General features: G+C 46.4%; 2 protein-coding genes across 6 annotated transcripts in view; one reads left to right on the top strand and one right to left on the bottom strand.

Moving 5' to 3' along the window:
• Positions 1 to 1,238, bottom strand: part of PEAK1 (pseudopodium enriched atypical kinase 1) — a 135,485-nt gene extending 134,247 nt beyond the window's left edge. The window contains exon 1 of one of the 2 annotated variants that reach the window (XM_063926430.1): positions 1,153 to 1,238. The gene's annotated coding sequence lies outside the window, so the exon portion shown is untranslated. Of the gene's footprint in view, positions 1 to 1,047; positions 1,125 to 1,152 lie in introns of those variants that run through there. The other variant, XM_063926431.1, reaches the window with a different exon arrangement.
• A 96-nt stretch (positions 1,239 to 1,334) lies between these two features.
• HMG20A (high mobility group 20A) overlaps positions 1,335 to 17,664 on the top strand; it is a 155,233-nt gene continuing 138,903 nt past the window's right edge. For 3 of the 4 annotated variants that reach the window (XM_063926437.1, XM_063926438.1, XM_063926435.1), the window contains exons 1-2: positions 1,335 to 1,727; positions 2,526 to 2,571. The gene's annotated coding sequence lies outside the window, so the exon portion shown is untranslated. Of the gene's footprint in view, positions 1,728 to 1,748; positions 1,793 to 2,525; positions 2,572 to 17,664 lie in introns of those variants that run through there. The other variant, XM_063926436.1, reaches the window with a different exon arrangement.

The following is a 17,664-nucleotide window of genomic DNA, read 5'->3' as shown; positions in this document are numbered from 1 at the left end:
ATGTATTTGAAGACCAGGCAAATATTTGGAAAAAAAAAAAAAGACCAATGTGAATATTGTTAAAGCATCACTGCCAAGTGGGGTGAAAGGTTCACCACACAAATGGCGCCATTTTTGGAGCACCAGGTGTCACTCCATGCAGCTGTTTTTCTGTGGGCCCTATCTAAGCTTCTGATTGGTCTTCCTGGTTGCATCCCCAGCAGCCACTGAAAAGTGGTGAGCAAAGGATATGTATGCCCGAACACATTCACTGTTTTATTTTTAAATCCTTTACATTTTGCAAACCGTGCATTAAAATATGTCATGTTTAAACTTGGACACCGCAGAGTTGGAGTTGACAAACATTTACTTGCACCTTTGCATGCAGTTTGACTAGAGCTGACCAAACTTTTGCATACAACTGTGTGTAAGATATTCATGTTAAACTACCTCTGTTAGGTGAACAAGGATGTCACTCCTGTAACTGTAAAGCACTGCTTCCCAACCTTGATCTTCAAGGCACACACAGTCCAGGTTTTAAGGATATCCATTCTTGAGCAAAAATTGTTAAATCAAAATAAGAGAGGTACTATTTGTCACCTGTGCTCAAGTATGGATATCCTGCACCATTAGTGTGCCCTGTGGGCAGAGGATGGGAAACAATGCTGTAGAGTAATGACCTCATCTGTTTTACATGACTGCAGGAATGTCAATGATAGTAAAGCACCTTTGGATGAGAATCAGAATATGGCAGGGACCTGAGTGTGGTCAGTGACCTTGTGGATAGTTCTAATAAACTTATATATTACAGTATCACATTATGCAGATGTAAACTAATATATACACAGCCCTGTGATGGCAGGCTATAGGTAGGGTACCTGATGGACTGCAGCTCTTACTGTATGTGCTTTGTATATACCTGCTGGTAGATCTTCTCTGTCACTTACTGCCACCCCCTCCTTATCCCATCACAGCAACTGTATGTGCTTTGTATATACCTGCTGGTAGATCTTCTCTGTTACTTACTGCCACCCCCTCCTTATCCCATCACAGCAACCCAACACTCACCCGCCAGCATCTGTTACACTGGAACTCTTCTCTCACTAGTACATTATTATGTGCCGAGCATCTATGTAAATGCCCCTACATGGAGCGAAGTGACGAAGCACATACCTGACGTCACGCCTCCATGTCACACCGGCTCTCTCCGCTCCGGACACGCCCACTCAGACGGTAATACGTCACTGTCCTCCCTTCTCCTGTCTGCAGAAGCAGCAGTAGCCGGCCAGCCAATCACTGTGCTGATCTCCGTCAGCCAGAGCGAGGCTTGGAACCTTGGGCATGCAATCAGTACTCACCAGTTGTACCCAATGACCGACTTCTCTCACTAATACATCACGCCGCTGATAAACTACAACTCCCGGCATGCCCCAGAGTGGGGATGCTTACATATACAGTGACAACGCGAAATAGTTCCCAGCAGCTCATCGTGATACGCCGCGCCAAACAAAAGCTCACTGTATTCACTGTAGCGGCTGGTTTCTAATATAGGCCACCGTCCATTCCAATGTGAGAGGAGGATGCAGCGGAGGAATATAGTACAGTGACCGGGCCTTTATCGCGTACGGCGTGCGCTTTACGTGTCCGCCGGTTGCTAAGTAGCCAGTACGGAGGCGAGAGAAGCGGCGTAGCTCCCTGGTAATCCCGTATATTCTGCTGTCACTCAGCCGGCCGGCCTGTGTCACCCTGTACGTACGATGATTCGCAAGTTACACTCTGTGTAGGGGGCTAGCTAGCTTCCTTACAATGCCGGGTGAGGGGCGGCTTATATAAACACACACTAACAAAGCAGTGCAGCTCATATACAGTACACTACGGTGTGTTTAATAAGGGATATATATATATATGTGTATGCATACTGTGTATATGTGTGTGTGTGTGTATATATATATATATATATATATATATATATATATATACTGCTTGTTACTGCTTTGTGTTACATATACAATGGTTACATTATTATTGTTATGTGCTCCTATATATCTGTTTATCCCCCCTGCCCATCCCAAACGCACAAACACATACATCCAAATGTGATAATCACCAACTACTTGTGGTAGATTATATATAACAGACATATACAGTACTGTGTATATTTTTTATACAATGTCGTCACTTCAAAATTGATGTTTGATAAAAAGTCATAAAATTATATAGTTATCTTTTAAGGTTTATTTATATGGTCTGATTGAATATAGGTCCTTTATAGTTATTGTTGTGGCCATTTCCTTACTGTTATAGTTTATGTTGATATTGTAATTTAAGTGTTTTCTTGTATTTGTATCCTATACACCCTGCCCATGAATGTGACCAGTGTTGCTTTCATAGATTAAACTTGATACCATAAATTTGCCTTTTCTGCATAATATGTAATTTTATTGGAGATTTCATAATGGTAGTTAACATGTAGCACGGGAACTGCTTATGTAATGAAAATATCTTCAGTATTTAAAGCACAATGTTTACTTTTCTTTGTGTTTTAGGACGGGAGAGAAAAACCTTAGCAATTGTTTGCTGGAGTTGTAGGAGGTAAGGCCTTTGAATGTGTATGCTTTGAATATTATATATGGCAGGCAGAAATGGTCTCTGCATTGGGCAGTGGTCACCAGCATGATCTCTGCACTGGGCATTTTGTTTTGTTTGGCTGTAACATGTTTTCTCCTTTTATGTCTGTTTTCAAAATACTATGTTGATATTTTTGATGTAGCTTGTTTAAAAAAATAAAATAAAAATAATAATAATAAGAGTCAAATGGCTAAGACAACCATTTGTGAGGTGCATTTCATTAAAAATGGCTCTCATGTTGTAGTCATTTTGTCAAATTGTACCACAGATGGAGATGTATTGGATGGGCTTACAGCAGTGGTTACCAAATCAGCTCCTAACTGTCATTTTTCAAACGCATAATGATTGGCTGGTGTGTTATCAACTTCCACTTATCACTGCTTTATCACGTCTCCAGGCTTAATACATCTGCCCTCTGTCCTTAAGGACTCCCAACAGTTCACATTTTCCAGGTCTCCCCTCAAAATCATAAGTGAAATAATTAACTCCACCTGTGGATCTGTTAGAATGTGTCTGTGACCAATGAATACACCTCTGCACCTGCTTGGTGACCTGGAAAACATGTACTGTTGGAGGTCCTTGAGGACCAAGTTTGGGAACCACTGGTTTAGAGCAATGATGGACAAAAATCCACTCTCCAGCCCTATTTCCTTCTAAAGGCCAGGTACACACTAGAACAATATGTTCAGGGTTTGTAATAATAGAATGTCACATTGTGAAGATTAATCAGTGTATACATAGGATTGGTTCTCTTTGGTGCTATTGGAGAATAGGTGAGTAAGGATACATCTGTATTTCTTTAAAGCAGAGTAAGACATTTTTAGGGAGGTCCTTTTACATTTCAGTGTGCTGCATATTTGTAGACCGATTCTGGTTATACAGCCCTTTTAAGTGTATCAAGTTACCCATCACTGGATTACAGCGAAAATGTAACTGTTTGCTCGAAGTTAAGTTTTTTTCTTGCTCTTCTTTGGAGATCTGAATTGGCTCCATGGTACTTAAGCTGGGTATACACTTAGCGATGTGTCCCAAACCCGACATCGCCGCCGCCAGGACCCGGCATGTGACAAGTTCATACACGCATTCCAATGCCTGGTCTAACTGAGAGGCAGGGGCAGCTACATGATATGCTGCATTCTGCAGCATGTAATCGCTAGTTACATCATCTGTCAGACATGCTGCAGGGCTGATGGGGGATGTCTCTAGCGACCCGCAGGAGGGCGCATTCATGGGTACACACTAGACAATTTACCCTACTTGTCGCTCAGTTTCGTGGGATCGGGCGACTTATTGTCTAGTGTGTACCCAACTTAATTCTGGTCTGTCTCGCTGGCACTACTTTGTTTGTTCACCCATCATTCTTCTGTGCAGACGATATCTGGGACCCAGACATTCAGCTGGCAGATAGATAGCTCAGGGTTCAGAAATATATGTGTAAATTTGAAATTGTCATAACTACTCCAGTAAACTAGAAATGATGCCTAATACAACTTTATATTAATTTTTCTCATGCTCTTTGACCTCTAGATTGCCATGACGATAGCATTTTTGAGATTAGTGTGGTCGTTTAATTTCAGTATTACGCTTTTAATTTTTTTTTATTTCTCTATCGTCCTAGTGGATGCTGGGGTTCCTGAAAGGACCATGGGGAATAGCGGCTCCGCAGGAGACAGGGCACAAAAAGTAAAGCTTTAGGATCAGGTGGTGTGCACTGGCTCCTCCCCCTATGACCCTCCTCCAAGCCTCAGTTAGATTTTTGTGCCCGGCCGAGAAGGGTGCAATCTAGGTGGCTCTCCTAAAGAGCTGCTTAGAAAAGTTTAGCTTAGGTTTTTTATTTTACAGTGAGTCCTGCTGGCAACAGGATCACTGCAACGAGGGACTTAGGGGAGAAGAAGTGAACTCACCTGCGTGCAGGATGGATTGGCTTCTTTGGCTACTGGACATTAGCTCCAGAGGGACGATCACAGGTACAGCCTGGATGGTCACCGGAGCCTCGCCGCCGGCCCCCTTGCAGATGCTGAAACGAGAAGAGGTCCAGAATCGGCGGCAGAAGACTCCTCAGTCTTCTTAAGGTAGCGCACAGCACTGCAGCTGTGCGCCATTTCCTCTCAGCACACTTCACACGGCAGTCACTGAGGGTGCAGGGCGCTGGGAGGGGGGCGCCCTGGGAGGCAAATGAAAACCTTTTTTGGCTAAAAATACCTCACATATAGCCTCCGGGGGCTATATGGAGATATTTAACCCCTGCCAGAATCCATTAAAGAGCGGGAGATGAGCCCGCCGAAAAAGGGGCGGGGCCTATCTCCTCAGCACACAGCGCCATTTTCCCTCACAGAAAGGCTGGAGGGAAGGCTCCCAGGCTCTCCCCTGCACTGCACTACAGAAACAGGGTTAAAACAGAGAGGGGGGGCACTAATTTGGCGTTAGAAATATATAAAAGATGCTATAAGGGAAAACACTTATATAAGGTTGTCCCTATATAATTATAGCGTTTTTTGGTGTGTGCTGGCAAACTCTCCCTCTGTCTCTCCAAAGGGCTAGTGGGTCCTGTCCTCTATCAGAGCATTCCCTGTGTGTGTGCTGTGTGTCGGTACGTGTGTGTCGACATGTATGAGGACGATGTGGTGAGGAGGCGGAGCAATTGCCTGTAATGGTGATGTCACTCTCTAGGGAGTCGACACCGGAATGGATGGCTTATTTAGGGAATTACGTGATAATGTCAACGCGCTGCAAGGTCGGTTGACGACATGAGACGGCCGACAAACAATTAGTACCGGTCCAGACGTCTCAGAAACACCGTCAGGGGTTTTAAAACGCCCGTTTACTTTAGTCGGTCGACACAGACACGGACACTGAATCCAGTGTCGACGGTGAATAAACAAACGTATTCCTTATTAGGGCCACACGTTAAGGGCAATGAAGGAGGTGTTACATATTTCTGATACTACAAGTACCACAAAAGAGGGTATTATGTGGGATGTGAAAAAACTACCGTAGTTTTTCCTGAATCAGATAAATTAAATGAAGTGTGTGATGATGCGTGGGTTCCCCCCGATAGAAAATTATGGGCGGTATACCCTTTCCCGCCAGAAGTTAGGGCGCGTTGGGAAACACCCCTTAGGGTGGATAAGGCGCTCACACGCTTATCAAAACAAGTGGCGGTACCGTCTATAGATAGGGCCGTCCTAAAGGAGCCAGCTGACAGGAGGCTGGAAAATATCATAAAAAGTATATACACACATACTGGTGTTATACTGCGACCAGCGATCGCCTCAGCCTGGATGTGCAGAGCTGGGGTGGCTTGGTCGGATTCCCTGACTAAAAATATTGATACCCTTGACAGGGACAGTATTTTATTGACTATAGAGCATTTAAAGGATGCATTTTCTATATATGCGAGATGCACAGAGGGATATTTGCACTCTGGCATCAAGAGTAAGTGCGATGTCCATATCTGCCAGAAGATGTTTATGGACACGACAGTGGTCAGGTGATGCAGATTCCAAACGGCACAAAGGTGTATTGCCGTATAAAGGAAGAGGAGTTATTTGGGGTCGGTCCATCGGACCTGGTGGCCACGGCAACTGCTGGAAAATCCACCGTTTTTACCCTAAGTCACATCTCTGCAGAAAAAGACACCGTCTTTTCAGCCTCAGTCCTTTCGTCCCTATAAGAGTCATATCTGCCCAGGGATAGAGGAAAGGGAAGAAGACTCTGCAGCAGGCAGCCCATTCCCAGGAACAGAAGCGTTCCACCGCTTCTGCCAAGCTCTCAGCATGACGCTGGGACCGTACAGGACCCCTGGATCCTACATGTAGTATCCCAGGGGTACAGATTGGACTGTCGAGACGTTTCCCCTTCGCAGGCTCCTGAAGTCTGGTTTACCAAGGTCTCCCTCCGACAAGGAGGCAGTATGGGAAACAATTCACAAGCTGTATTCCCAGCAGGTGATAATCAAATTACCCCTCCTACAACAAGAAAAGGGGTATTATTCCACATTATATTGTGGTACTGAAGCCAGAAGGCTAGGTGAGACCTATTCTAAATCTAAAAAAATTTGAACACTTACAAAGGTTCAAATCAAGATGGAGTCACTCAGAGCAGTGATAACGAACCAGGAAGAAGGGGACTATATAGTGTCCCGAGACATCAGGGATGCTTACCTCCATGTCCAAAATTTGCCCTTCTCACTAAGGGTACCTCAGGTTCGTGGTACAGAACTGTCACTATCAGTTTCAGACGCTGCCGTTTGGATTGTCCACGGCACCCCGGGTCTTTACCAAGGTAATGGCCGAAATGATGATTCTTCTTCGAAGAAAAGGCGTCTTAATTATCCCTTACTTGGACGATCTCCTGATAAGGGCAAAGTCCAGGGAACAGTTGGAGGTCGGAGTAGCACTATCTCGGATACTGCTACAACAGCACGGGTGGATTCTAAATATTCCAAAATCGCAGCTGATCCCGACGACAAGTCTGCTGTGCCTAGGGATGATTCTGGACACAGTCCAGAAAAAGGTGTTTCTCCCGGAAGAGAAAGCCAGGGAGTTATCCGAGCTAGTCAGGAACCTCCTAAAATCAGTGCATCATTGCACAAGGGTCCTGGTAAAGATGGTGACTTCCTACGAAGCAATTCCATTCGGCAGATTTCACGCAAGAATTTTTCAGTGGGATCTGCTGGACAAATGGTCCGGATCGCATCTTCAGATGCATCAGCGGATAACCCTATATCCAAGGACAAGGGTGTCTCTCCTGTGGTGGTTACAGAGTGCTCATCTTCTAGAGGGCCGCAGATTCGGCATTCAGGATTGGATGCTGGTGACCACGGAGGCCAGCCCGAGAGGCTGGGGAGCAGTCACACAAGGAAATAATTTCCAGGGAGTGTGATCAAGTCTGGAGACTTTTCTCCACATAAATATACTGGAGCTAAGGGTAAATTTATAATACTCTAAGCTTAGCAAGACCTCTGCTTCAAGGTCAGCCGGTATTGATCCAGTGGGAAAAACATCACGGCAGTCGCCCACGTAAATAGACAGGGCGGCACAAGAAGCAGGAGGGCAATGGCAAAAACTGCAAGGACTTTTCGCTGGGCGGAAAATCATGTGATAGCACTGTCAGCAGTGTTTCATTCCGGGAATGGAAACTGGGAAGCAGACTTCCTCAGCAGGCACGACCTCCACCCGGCAGAATGGAAACTTCATCGGGAAGTTTTCCACATGATTGTAAACCGTTGGGAAATACCAAAGGTGGACATGATGGCGTCCCGTCTGAACAAAAAACGGGACAGGTATTGCGCCAGGTTAAGAGACCCTCAGGCAATAGCTGTGGACGTTCTGGTAACACCATGGATGTACCAGTCGGTGTATGTGTTCCATCCTCTGCTTCTCATACCTAAGGTACTGAGACTTATAAGACGTAGAGGAGTAAGAACTATACTCATGGCTCCGGATTGGCCAAGAAGGATTTGGTACCCGGAACTTCAAGAGATGCTCACAGAGGACTTGTGGCCTCTGCCGCTAAGAAGGGACTTGTTTCAGCAAGTACCATGTCTGTTCCAAGACTTACCGCAGCTGCGTTTGACGGCATGGCGGTGGAACGCCGGATCCTAAGGGAAAAAGGCATTCCGGAAGAGGTCATTCCTACCCTGGTCAAAGCCAGAAAGGAGGTGACCGCACAACATTATCACCACATGTGGCAAAAATATGTTGCGAGGTGTGAGGCCAGAAAGGCCCCACGAAGAAATTTCAACTCGGTCGATTCCTGCATTTCTTGCAAACGGGAGTGTCTATGGGCCTCAAATTGGGGTCCATTAAGGTTCAAATTTCGGCCCTGTCGATTTTCTTCCAGAAAGAAGTGGCTTCAGTTCCTGAAGTCCAGAAGTTTGTCAAGGGAGTATTGCATATACAACCCCCTTTTGTGCCTCCAGTGGCACTGTGGGATCTCAACGTAGTTCTGGGATTCCTCAAATCACATTGGTTTAAAACCAGTCAAATCTGTGGATTTGAAGCATCTCACATGAAAAGTGACCATGCTCTTGGCCCTGGCCTGGACCAGGCGAGTGTCAAATTGGTGGGTTTTTTTCTCAAAAAAGCCCATATCTGGTTGTCCATTTGGACAGGGCAGAGCTGCGGACTCGTCCCCAGTTCTCTCCCTAAGGTGGTGTCAGTGTTTCACCTGAACCAGCTTATTTTGGTGCCTTGCGCCTACTAGGGACTTGGAGGACTCCAGGTTGCTAGATGTTGTCAGGGTCCTGTAAATATAGGTTCCAGGACGGCTGGAGTCAGGAAAACTGACTTGCTGTTATCCTGTATGCACCCAACAAACTGGGTGCTCTTGCTTCTAAGCAGACTATTGCTAGTTGGATGTGTAATACAATTCAGCTTGCACATTCTGTGGCAGGCCTGCCACAGCCAAAATATGTAAATGCCCATTCCACAGGAAGGTGGGCTTATCTTGGGCGGCTGCCCGAGGGGTCTCGGCTTTACAACTTTGCCGAGCGGCTATTTAGTCAGGGGCAAACACGTTGGTAAAATCCTACAAATTTGATACCCTGGCTAAGGAGGACCTGGAGTTCTCTCAGTCGGTGCTGCAGAGTCATCCGCACTCTCCCGCCCGTTTGGGAGCTTTGGTATTATCCCCATGGTCCTTTCAGGAACCCCAGCATCCACTAGGACGATAGAGAAAATAAGAATTTACTTACCGATAATTCTATTTCTCGGAGTCCGTAGTGGATGCTGGGCGCCCATCCCAAGTGCGGATTATCTGCAATACTTGTACATAGTTACAAAAATCGGGTTATTATTGTTGTGAGCCATCTTTTCAGAGGCTCCGCTGTTATCATACTGTTAACTGGGTTCAGATCACAGGTTGTACAGTGTGATTGGTGTGGCTGGTATGAGTCTTACCCGGGATTCAAAATCCTTCCTTATTGTGTACGCTCGTCCGGGCACAGTATCCTAACTGAGGCTTGGAGGAGGGTCATAGGGGGAGGAGCCAGTGCACACCACCTGATCCTAAAGCTTTACTTTTTGTGCCCTGTCTCCTGCGGAGCCGCTATTCCCCATGGTCCTTTCAGGAACCCCAGCATCCACTACGGACTCCGAGAAATAGAATTATCGGTAAGTAAATTCTTATTTATTTTTTATTTGTGTTGTTAGTAAATAGATAGCAAAACTTTGAAGTATATTGTAAAAGTGTCTTTGGCAGGGGTGTTTTAAGACCAGCAGTGAGGTCCTATGCAAACAGTAGGCGTTGGTCCAACAGATCATCTTCTGTACTTCTGGTGGCGTTGCCCTCTTTCTAGTAACCTAGTTTGAAAGATGACACATACGAAGAGGAGAGTAAAAACTCTGGCACTTGATATCTGCTATACCAGTGCCATCTTTGTGGCTACATCCCACCAGAACGATGACTCTGCTGGGATCAAGACTAGTGGTCGGGGTGCCACATGTATTCTAGTGAATCTCTCCTGGGCGCATAGTATTCCACAGAGGTCTCACTTTTTTTTTCTTTTTTTTTTACTGATTCACCCTTTAAATTAGATGTTCAAATTCTAAAGTCACAGGTATGCAAGAAAATAATTGCAAAGTTTCTGTGCTCGCTGTGTAAATGTCGAGATCAGAAAAGTGTTATTCTGCAGCAGACGACTGACATTAAAGTGTTTTGATTGCTAAATTGTTAAAAAGAAAGATTTAGTCTATTCTGTTCCTGCACTTTATTTAACAATTGTCTTGTAGCTTTCTATTAATATCTCATTTTGAAACCATTTAGAATTAAATTTTTGTTCTATTTAAACCTAAGAACACTACTCTAATTATACCTCACTGTGTTCAGTTGTGATAACAGTAGGTAATGTATTCATTATTTAAATAAAATGCCTGCATAACATCTTTGAATAGCAGAAGGGATACACTGCATTTACATATGTATCTATACAAGTCAGTGCTTTTTCTGCATCCATCAGAAATAATTATACCATGGCACGCTAGTATTTACAGTTCAAAACCAATTTTATAAATACTAATGTTTCCACATTGCCACGGTAATTTATAAATACAACAATGGTGTCTGGATTTATAAAATACAGTCCCTGGTAGGCGTCTGTCTGTTCAGGCTAATCTCGAACATATTTTGATGCGGTTTTCAGTTTTATAGAGCATTTGTCGAGGAAGGTTTAAGTGTATGAAACATTAATATGCCAAAAAGGAGACGATCACTGATCATAGTAAGAGTCACATTTTATTTAACAGAATGGAGGTGCTGTAAAGTGCACACAGTGGCCGAGAGTGGTACTGCAGTAGCTGCATTCATTTTTCCAGATTGGATTTCTTAACGGTTTATGTGATCAAATGAAATTGAGGCTTAAGGGCCGTACTGACGGGGAGATTTCCCCAGAGATGTGTGCTGAGCAGTCTAGCACAGACGGCTCAGCACACATCTCTCCCCCCGCTCAGCACAGCGCGATGTGCTGAGCGAGGGGGAAGACGAAGACGGGGGGCTGCTCATTTCACCCAGCGGTGAAATGAGCGACCTGCTAGATTGTGCCTGCATGCAGGCCAATTTAGCACTGGCGATAGCGACGCGCGGGACCGCACATCGCTGTCGCCGGCACCCCTACACACGGCGCGATGTTCAGCTAATTTCTAAGCAATCTAGTCAGATTGCTTAGAAATTAGCTGAACATCGCTCCATGTCTACCCCCCTTTAGAATACATACAGCTTTCCATTTGCTGTAGAAATCATGTGATAGTTATGTCCTGTCACTCACTAATGGACATGATGCCTGGGCTTCTATGGCCTCCCTTTGTTGCTTAGCAACGCTACTGCAACTTATCAGATCTATATCAGTCTTACAAAGATTGATAGAAGTAACCCAGAAGGCATAATTTCACCAGACCCTAATTAACATTCCTGTAGATCACAGGTTCTCAAACTCGGTCCTCAGGACCCCACACAGTGCATGTTTTGCAGGTCTCCTCACATAATTGCAAGTGAAATAATTAGCTTCACCTGTGGACCTTTTAAAATGTGCCAGTGAGTAATTAATACACCTGTGCACTTGCTGGGTTACCTGCAAAATATGCACTGTGTGGGGTCCTGAGGACCGAGTTTGAGAACCTCTGCTGTAGATGACTTGCCTTATAGGTGTCTCTCCTTATAGTGTAATTAGTGAAGCAAGTCAAAGAAAAATGGCCGCCCTAGCGCTGGGACAATTGGAAGTGTATGCGCGGACGGCCATTGTGAGAGTATACACAACGCTCGACCATAGTAAATGCGTCTGTTAATACATCAACATTTCTCTATTTGAGGAGCTCTTTAATTACATTTCTCTTACGTCCTAGAGGATGCTGGGGACTCCGTAAGGACCATGGGGTATAGACGGGCTCCGCAGGAGACATGGGCACCTAAAAGGACTTTCTAGTATGGTGTGCAGTGGCTCCTCCCTCTATGCCCCTCCTCCAGACCTCAGTTAGATCTTGTGCCCAGAGGAGATAGGGTGCATTACAGGGAGCTCTCCTGAGTTTTCTGTAAAAAGAATTTTGTTAGGTTTTTTTATTTTCAGGGAGCTCTGCAGGCAACAGACTCCCTGCATCGTGGGACTGAGGGGAGAGAAGCAGACCCACTTCTTAAGAGTTAAGGGCTCTGCTTCTTAGGCTACTGGACACCATTAGCTCCAGAGGGAGTCGGAACACAGGTCTCACCCTGGGGTTCGTCCCGGAGCCGCGCCGCCATCCTCCTCACAGAGGCCGGAAAAAAGAAGCCGGGTGAGTATGTCAGACATAAGAAGACATCAGGCGGCAGAAGACTTCAGATCTTCATGAGGTAAGCGCGCAGCAGGAAGCTGCGCGCCATTGCTCCCACACTTACACACACACATGGCACTGATGGGTGCAGGGCGCAGGGGGGGCGCCCTGGGCAGCAATAAACCTCGTTTTAGGCAAAAAAGTATGTAGTTAGGCTGCAGAGGCAGTAAACTACGGATCCCCGCCATTTTTTTCAAATTCACGAGCGGGACCGAAGCACGCTGCACGATGGGGCGGAGCTTGATCCCTCAGCACTAACCAGTGCCACTTTCTCCACAGAGGCTGCAGAGAACGCAGGCCCCCCGGACTCTCCCCTGCTGAGCATCAGAGGGCTGAAAAAAAGAGAGGGGGGCACATAATTAAGGCGCAGTGAGTGGGGAAATCTATATACATATATATATATATATATATATATATATATATATATATATATATATATATATATATATATATATATATATATATGCGCTATCTGGGGTCAGTTGGCGCTGGTGTGTGCTGGCATACTCTCTCTCTCTGTCTCTCCAAAGGGCCTTCTTTAGGGAATTGTCCCCTTATAGTTATATCCCAGTGTGTGTGGGGTGTCGGTACTTGTGTCGGCATGTCTGAAATGGAAGGCTTATCCAAAGAGGAGGTGAAACAGATGAGTGGTGTGTCTCAGTCGGCGGTGCCGACTCAGGATTGGATGGATATGTGGCATATGTTAAATGCTAGTGTAGCTTCACTGCATAAAAGACTGGACAAAGCAGAGTCCAGTGCGTCGGCAGGTAATCAATCTACGGATTATACCGACTCACAGGACCCGTCGGGGTCTCAGAAACGTCCCTTCTCACAAATAAGGGACACAGATACCGACACGGACTCTGATTCCAGTGTCGACTATGATGAAGCAAGATTGCACCCCAGGGTGACAAAAAGTATTCAGTGCATGATTATTGCAATAAAAGATGTTACATATCACCGATGAGCCCTCGTGCCCGACACGTGGATACACATGTTTAAGGGAAAGAAACAAGTTATAAACTTTCCTCCTTCCCATAAAATTAATGAGTTATGTGAAAAAGCATGGGAAACTCCAGATAAGAAACTGCAGATTCCCAAAAGGGTTCTTATGGCGTACCCTTTCCCTACACAGGACAGGGTACGTTGGGAATCCTCTCCCACAGTGGACAAAGCCTTAACACGCCTTTCCAAGAAGGTGGCGCTACTGTCCCCTGACACAGCGGCCCTCAAGGATCCTGCGGACCGCAGGCAAGAGACTACACTAAAGTCTATCTACACTCATACTGGTACTTTGCTTAGACCGGCAATTGCGTCGGCATGGGTATGTAGTGCAGTAGCAGCTTGGATGAATACACTGTCAGCTGACCTTGATACCCTAGATAGGGATACAATTTTGTTAACATTAGCTCATATTAAGGACACAGTCTTATATATGAGGGACGCTCAAAGAGACATTGGTTTACTGGGTTCAAGAGCCAATGCTATGGCTATTTCGGCAAGAAGAGCCTTATGGATCCGCCAATGGACGGGGGATGCAGACTCAAAAAGGCATATGGAGGTTTTACCTTACAAAGGTGATGTATTGTTTGAGGACGGCCTCGCGGACCTGATCTCTACAGCTACCGCGTGTAAGTCGACCTTTTTACCTTTTGTTCCCCAACAGCAAAAGAAACCCCCACAATATCAGATGCAGTCCTTTCGGTCGCATAGATCCAGAAGAGGTCGGGGCTCCTCTCTCCTCGCCAGAGGTAAGTGTAGAGGCAAGAGGACACCTGCTGCGGCTGGTTCCCAAGAGCAGAAGTCCTCCCCGGCTTCCGCTAAGTCTACCGCATGACGCTGGGGCTCCCCTGCGGGAGTCCGCACAGGTGGCGGCACGCCTTCGACTATTCAGCCAAGTCTGGGTTCAGTCAGACGTGGACCCTTGGGTGATAGAAATAGTCTCCCAGGGCTACAAGCTGGAATTCGAAGAGGTGCCCCCACGCCGATTTTTCAAGTCGACCATACCAGCTTCTACCCCAGAGCGGGAAGTAGTGCTAGATGCAATTCAAATGCTGTGTCAACAGCGAGTGATTATCAGGGTTCCCCTGAGCCAACAGGGAAAAGGGTATTATTCAACCCTATTTGTGGTTCCGAAGCCAGATGGTTCGGTAAGGCCCATTTTAAACCTAAAATCCCTGAACCTGTACCTGAAAAGATTCAAATTCAAGATGGAATCGCTCCGAGCGGTGATAGCCTGCCTGGAAGGGGGGGATTTTATGGTGTCACTGGACATAAAGGATGCTTACCTTCATGTCCCCATATATCCCTCTCATCAGGAGTACCTGAGGTTCGCAGTACAGGATTGTCATTATCGGTTTCAGACGTTGCCGTTTGGGCTGTCCACGGCCCCGAGGATTTTCACCAAGATAATGGCGGAAATTATGGTGATCCTGCGCAAGCGAGGAGTCACAATTATCCCATACTTGGACGATCTCCTGATAAAAGCGAGATCAAGAGAGCAATTACTGGAGAACGTGTCACTCTCTGAGAGTGCTTCAACAACATGGGTGGATTCTCAATCTACCAAAGTCACAGTTGGTACCGACAACTCGACTACCGTTCCTAGGCATGATACTGGACACGGAACAAAAGAAAGTTTTCCTCCCGTTGGAAAAAGTCCAGGACCTCCAGAACATGGTCCGAGAACTACTAAAGCCGAAAAGAGTGTCGGCTCATCAATGCACTCGGGTTCTGGGGAAAATGGTGGCAACTTACGAGGCCATTCCCTTCGGCAGGTTCCATGCAAGGACGTTTCAATGGGATCTTCTGGACAAATGGTCCGGGTCCCATCTACAATTACATAAAAAAATAACACTGTCCCCCAGGGCCAGGGTGTCTCTTCTATGGTGGCTACAAAGTGCTCACCTTCTAGAGGGTCGCAGGTTCGGCATTCAGGACTGGATCCTGCTAACCACGGACGCGAGCCTCCGAGGATGGGGACCAGTCACCCAAGGAATACATTTTCAGGGACTATGGTCAGACCAGGAGTCCTGTCTACACATCAACGTGTTGGAGCTAAAAGCCATATACAATGGCCTTCGACAAGCGGAGAATCTTCTTCGCAACCTACCGGTTCTGATTCAATCAGACAATGTCACAGCAGTAGCTCATGTGAACCGCCAAGGCGGGACAAGAAGCAGAGTCGCGATGGCGGAAGCCACCAGGATTCTTCGCTGGGTGGAAAATCACGTAAGCGCTCTGTCAGCTGTCTTCATTCCGGGAGTGGACAACTGGGAAGCAGACTTCCTCACCAGACACGATCTCCATCCAGGAGAGTGGGGACTTCATCAAGAAGTCTTTGCAGAGATAACGGGTCTCTGGGGAGTTCATCAAATAGACATGATGGCGTCACACCTCAACAAGAAGCTTTGGAGGTATTGTGCCAGGTCCCGGGACCCTCAGGCAATAGCAGTAGACGCTCTGGTAACGCCATGCGTGTTCCAGTCGGTCTATGTGTTTCCTCCGCTTCCTCTCATCACAAAAGTGTTGAGGATCATAAGACGAAAAAGAGTACAGACAATGCTCATTGTTCCAGACTGGCCTCGAAGGGCCTGGTACTCAGATCTACAGGAGATGCTCAAAGAAGATCCTTGGCCTCTTCCTCTAAGAGAGGACCTGTTACAGCAGGGGCCCTGTCTGTTCCAAGACTTACCGCGGTTACGTTTGACGGCATGGCGGTTGAATGCCGGATCCTAGCGGAGAAGGGTATTTCCGGAGGAGGTCATACCTGCTCTAATAAAGGCTAGGAAGGAGGTGATGTCAAAACATTATCACCGTATCTGGCGGAAATATGTCTCTTGGTGTGAAACCAAGAATGCTCCTACGGAAGATTTCCATCTGGGTCGTTTTCTCCACTTCCTACAGACAGGAGTCGATGTGGGCCTAAAGTTAGGCTCTGTTAAAGTACAGATTTCGGCTTTGTCAATATTCTTTCAGAAGGAATTGGCTTTTCTTCCAGAAGTCCAGACTTTTGTAAAATGAGTACTGCACATCCAGCCTCCATTTGTGCCCCCAGTGGCACCATGGGACCTGAACGTGGTGTTGCAGTTCCTTAAATCACACTGGTTTAAACCCCTTAAAACGGTGGAGTTCAAATTTCTCACCTGGAAGGTGGTCATGTTGTTAGCCTTGGCATCTGCGAGGCGTGTGTCAGAATTGGCGGCCTTGTCTTACAGGAGCCCTTACTTGATTTTTCATGTGGATAGAGCGGAATTGAGGACTCGTCCTCATTTTTTACCCAAGGCGGTGTCTTCATTTCATATGAACCAACCTATAATGGTGCCTGTGGCTACGAGTGACTTGGAGGATTCCATGTCCCTGGATGTAGTCAGGGCCTTAAAAATGTATGTAGCAAGGACGGCTAGAATTAGGAAAACAGATGCATTGTTTGTCCTGTATGCTGCCAACAAGATTGGCGCGCCTGGTTCGAAGCAGACTATTGCTCGCTGGGTCTGTAACACGATTCAGCAGGCTTATGTTACGGCTGGATTGCCGTTACCGCATTCAGTAAAGGCCCATTCCACTAGGAAGGTGGGCTCTTCTTGGGCGGCTGCCCGGGGCGTCTCGGCATTACAGCTTTGCAGAGCAGCAACTTGGTCGGGTTCAAACACTTTTGCTAAATTCTACAAGTTTGATACCCTGGCTGATGAGGACCTACCATTTGCTCAGTCGGTACTGCAGAGTTATCCGCACTCTCCCGCCCGATTGGTAGCTTTGGTATAAACCCCATGGTCCTTACGGAGTCCCCAGCATCCTCTAGGACGTAAGAGAAAATAAGATTTTAAACCTACCGGTAAATCTTTTTCTCCTAGTCCGTAGAGGATGCTGGGCGCCCGTCCCAGTGCGGAAAATCTGCAAGACTTGTATATAGTTATTGCTTACATAAGGGTTATGTTACAGTTAGAATCAGTCTTGGACCGATACTGTTGTTTGTTCATGCTGTTAACTGGTTAGGTGTATTCCAAGTTATATGGTATGATTGGTGTGGGCTGGTATGAATCTTGCCCTTAGATTAACAAAATCCTTTCCTCGTATTGTCCATCTCCTCTGGGCACAGTTCTCTAACTGAGGTCTGGAGGAGGGGCATAGAGGGAGGAGCCAGTGCACACCATACTAGAAAGTTCTTTTAGGTGCCCATGTCTCCTGCAGAGCCCGTCTATACCCCATGGTCCTTACGGAGTCCCCAGCGTCCTCTACGGACTAGGAGAAAAAGATT

This window comes from Pseudophryne corroboree, chromosome 6 (genome assembly GCF_028390025.1).
Source record: "Pseudophryne corroboree isolate aPseCor3 chromosome 6, aPseCor3.hap2, whole genome shotgun sequence".
Lineage (NCBI taxonomy): Eukaryota > Metazoa > Chordata > Amphibia > Anura > Myobatrachidae > Pseudophryne > Pseudophryne corroboree.
This window is presented reverse-complemented; position numbering and strand designations above follow the sequence as displayed.